The sequence below is a fragment of the Dendropsophus ebraccatus genome, chromosome 1 (assembly GCF_027789765.1).
Source record: "Dendropsophus ebraccatus isolate aDenEbr1 chromosome 1, aDenEbr1.pat, whole genome shotgun sequence".
NCBI classification, from domain to species: Eukaryota; Metazoa; Chordata; class Amphibia; order Anura; family Hylidae; genus Dendropsophus; species Dendropsophus ebraccatus.
The window spans coordinates 62,080,101-62,084,740 of NC_091454.1; the positions used below are offsets into that span (position 1 = coordinate 62,080,101).

Here is a 4,640-nt window from a genome sequence, read left to right on the forward strand (position 1 = left end):
TGAGGACATCAATGACATCGAGTAGTGATGACATCATCAATGACATCATCAATGACATCTTCGATGACATCATCAATTACATCACTGATGACAATTTTTGACAACAATGATAACTTTATCAACAACATCATTACTGATGATCATCAAAGAGTGACTTTGGTACAGTCCCTTTCAGAGCAACTTTGGTACTGTCCCATTAAGAGCGACTTGGGTACTGTCACCTCTGCTTTGCCACTTTACTGACTGACCTCTGCTACTTATATTGGTAAGGATCATTACTCGGTTACCATGAAGATCTTACTCATGTCAGTGAGACAAAATTGTTAAGGACTTTCCATCTTCTACATCTTCTATTGGCCAAAAGTGGACATGTGAGTGTGTGGAAGTTTTGAGGCATTGACTGACAAGACCTTAGAATTTTTATTGGCTGCTATATTTCAGCTATTTGCATATGTGCTGTGATTAGCTGTTAGCATTTACAGTGTGGCCATTATTTCCTATGGGAAATTATGGGTCTCTAAACGTAAATTTCTGAAAAACGACAAATCCGATCATAACCAAAAATAAATAGCCTACCTGACACCGCCAAGGGCTTCGAAACACAGTTTGAACTCTGTGCGCAAAGCGGTTCGGGCTATATTAGTTGCAGAAGAATGGCTGGAAGAAGAAGAATATGGATTACAATATAATACTAGATTTGCATTTCCAGGGAAATACATAGTGCTTGAAAAGAGCACCCCTTTACCGGTGACTTCCTTTTAAGAGAAACTTTAACCCTGGGTGCCATCCCTTTAAAAGCGACTTGGGTCCCGTCCCTTTAAGAGCGACTTGGATCCCGTCCCTTTAAGAGCGACTTGGGTCCCGTCCCTTTAAGAGTGACTTGGGTCCCGTCCCTTTAAGAGCGACATGGGTCCCTTTAAGAGCAACTTGAGAAGAAGAAGAATACAGATTACAATATAGTGCTTTTTCAAGCACTATAATTAACATAAACATACACAAGTCTGTACCCTTGGATTCCGAAGAGAATTGTTTCCTTGACCAACCATTGTTTCCGGTATCATCTGGAATAGAGAAGAGCCTGTTCAGTGTTCCAACTTATCATGACCTCTGTGAAGTGATGCTGTCCAGAAGCTTCAAAGATAAGTATCTATTATGTAAGTAGATGGGAGTCTCAGTGTGATAAAAAAAAAAGCGATGCTAGAGATGAGCCATTCAGTCAAAGATTTGTTTCTCAAGATTCACAAATATTTGGTCTTTTTTTCAAATATTCACAAATCTCATGCAAACCAATCTCATTATAACAGCCAAACCATTGTAACTACAATAGTGTGACTATTACAGGGTAATGTTGTGTTCAACAGCTATTGTGACAGTGCTTAGAATTGGAAAATGTCAAATTTTTAAAAATGTCAATTTTTGTCCTAGACAGAAGTGGAGGGTTATGGATCAGCGGTAGAGTATCTATAAACTTTTTCATAAACCGTTTAACACATTCCAATCCCCCTTCAAGTATCTTTTTTTTTTTTGGTGCACTGAACCTGGAAGCACTGCAATACTAGGTCAATGCCTGGAAAGGACAGAGCAAGCTCTTTTTTCATCTCCCTGTTCTAAAAATCTATTTAATATATGATTCCCAGATACAGAACGTATCAGATACTAAACTGATAAGGGCAGATACTACACTTGATCTTAGCTAAAATGCCGAGAAGCGATTTAAAGTACCTTTTCATCTCTCTTTATGTTTCAACCTTAGTTTAAATAGGACTAATATAAGTGTCAATTTATTTTAAGTTTTGATTTATTTACTTTAGATTCTTATTCAGTTAATTTTGATTTAAATAAATTGTCCTCTGCAAGGATGTCGAAGCATCTAAAGAAATCTGGTCCTTATTTAGGATTTTGCTAGTGGCAGTGGAAGATGTAGCAGTCAAGCGGATGTAAGTGATGGAACACATGGTTGTAGTGGCAATCCTAACAGGTTTAGACAAAGGTTGCAGCTCCCAGTAAGACCCAGTGGTCAGGTGAATATTAGCCAGGCTGGTATTGTAGAATTGATCCTTCAAAATTCCTGCTCCACGGCAGTCAGTAGTCAATCCTGGAGTCAGCAATCATCTGAAGGGTCCTCACTAGAGATGAGCAAACTTTTCAAAAGTTCGGTCCGACCGGACTTTCGAATTTTTTCGGAAAGTTTGGTTCGACCGAATTTCGAATTTCTTCGGATTTCATAGTTTAAAGCATCTATACGGGGGTAGTGTATTTGGTTGAATTTAGGGCTCTACATGTTAGTAACATTGTTATCTTTTTGATATCTCAAAGTCATTTTTTTTTAGACTTCAATATTCACCATTACAGGGTCAATGCAGGAAATTCACCATTACAGGGTCTATGCAGGAAATTCACCATTACAGGGTCTATGCAGGAAAAAGGTCACAAATGCAGTGAAGGAGCAGCAGTAGTCATTGGAGGCCAGTGGAGGTCCAGCAAGAGTCATTTGAGGCCAGTACAGGAGCAGCAGTAGTCAACATGGAGGGCAAGCAGGATCAGCAGTAGCCAACATGGAGGCCAGGCAGGAGCAACAACAGTCAACATGGAGGGCGGTCAGGATCAGCAGTAGCCAACATGGAGGCAAGGGCAGGCAAACCAGTAGTCAATCTAGATGCCAGTTAAGGCCCAGCAGTAGCCAACAAGGAGGCAAGGGCAGGCACACCAGTAGTCAACCTAGATGCCAGTTAAGGCCCAGCAGTAGCCAACAAGGAGGCAAGGGCAGGCACACCAGTAGTCAACCTAGATGCCAGTTAAGGCCCAGCAGTAGCCAACATGGAGGCAAGGGCAGGCACACCAGTAGTCAACCTAGAGGCCAGTTACGGCCCAGCAGTAGCCAACATGGAGGCAAGAGCCGGCACACCAGTAGTCAAGCTAGATGCCAGTTAAGGCACAGCAGTAGCCAACATGGAGGCAAGGGCAGGCACACCAGTAGCCACACGATAGCAAAATGAGTCCAGCTTCCAGCGATGTGGTTGCAAATGTGATTTATTCTGAATGTCCGTCATGGCCATGATTAAGGCTGCAGCTAGCAGCTGAAACGCGTAGGCTTGGTTGGGGGCATGCCGCAGTGTGTGTACGGTGACGGACATTCAGAATAAATCACATTTGCAACCACATCGCTGGAAGCTGGACTCAGTGGAAAAGGGTAAGCTGGCTTTTCTTGCATTCATACGGCCATACGGACACCAGTAGCCTACCTAGATGCCAGTTAAGGCCCAACAGTAGCCAACATGGAGGCAAGGGCAGGCACAGCAGTAGTCAACATGGATGACAATTAAGGCCCAGCAGTAGTCAACATGGATGCCAGTTAAGGCACAGCAGTAGCCAACATGGAGGCAAGGGCAGGCACACCAGTAGTCAACCTAGATGCCAGTTAAGGCCCAGCAGTAGTCAACATGGATGCCAAGGGCAGGAGCAACAGTAGTCAACATAGAGTCCAGGCAGGAGCAACAATAGGCAACATGGAGGCCAGGCAGGAGCAGCAGTAGCCAACATGGAGGCCAGTACAAGAGCAGCAGTCAACATGGATGCCAGTGAAGGCAGAGCAGTAGTCAACCTAGATGCCAGTTAAGGCACAGCAGTAGCCAACATGGAGGCAAGAGCAGGCACAGAAGTAGTCAACATGGAGGCAAGAGCAGGCACAGCAGTAGTCAACATGGATGCCAGTTAAGGCCCAGCAGTAGCCAATATGGAGGCCAGTGAAGTCACAGCAGTAGTCAACATGGATGCCATTTAAGGCACAGCAGTAGCCAACATGGAGGTCAGTACAGGAGCAGCAGTAGTCAACATGGATGCCAGTTAAGGCCCAGCAGTAGTCAACATGGATGCAAGTTAAGGCCCAGCAGTAGTCAATTATGAGGCCAGTGAAGGCACAGCAGTAGTCAACATGGATGCCCGTTAAGGCCCAGAAGTAGACAATTTGGAGGCCAGTAAAGGCACAGCAGTAGTCAACATGGATGCCAGTTAAGGCACAGCAGTAGCCAACATGGAGGCAAGGGCAGGCACACCAGTAGTCAACCTAGATGCCAGTTAAGGCCCAGCAGTAGTCAACATGGATGCTAGTTAAGGCCAAGCAGTAGCCAACATGAAGGCAAGGGCAGGCACAGCAGTAGTCAACATGGATGGCAGTTAAGGCCCAAATGTAGCCAACATGGAGCCAAGGGCTAGAGCAACAGTAGTCAACATGAAGGCCAGGCAGGAGCAACAGTAGCCAACATGGAGGCCAGGAAAGAACAGCAGTAGCCAACATGGAGGCCAGTACAGGAGCAGCAGTAGCCAACATGGAGGTAAGGGCAGGCACAGCAGTAGTCAACATGGATGCCAGTTAAGGCCCAGTAGTAGCCAACATGGAGCCAAGGGCAGGAGCAACAGTAGTCAACATAGAGGCCAGGCAGGAGCAACAGTAGCCAACATGGAGGCCAGGCAGGAGAAGCAGTTGCCAACATGGAGGCCAGTACAGGAGCAGCAGTAGTCAACATGGAGGCAAGGGCAGGCACAGCAGTAGTCAACATGGATGCAAGTAAAGGCACAACAGTAGTCAACATAGATGCAAGTTAAGGCACAGCAGTAGCCAACATGGAGGCAAGGGCAGGCAC

At 45.3% G+C, this 4,640-nt stretch overlaps 1 non-coding gene across 1 annotated transcript; it reads right to left on the reverse strand.

Moving 5' to 3' along the window:
* Positions 1-1,522: 1,522 nt before the first annotated feature.
* LOC138781811 (U2 spliceosomal RNA) lies at positions 1,523-1,713 on the reverse strand. The gene has a single exon (XR_011361533.1). It is a non-coding gene; the product is annotated as a U2 spliceosomal RNA (small nuclear RNA).
* Positions 1,714-4,640: the final 2,927 nt, after the last annotated feature.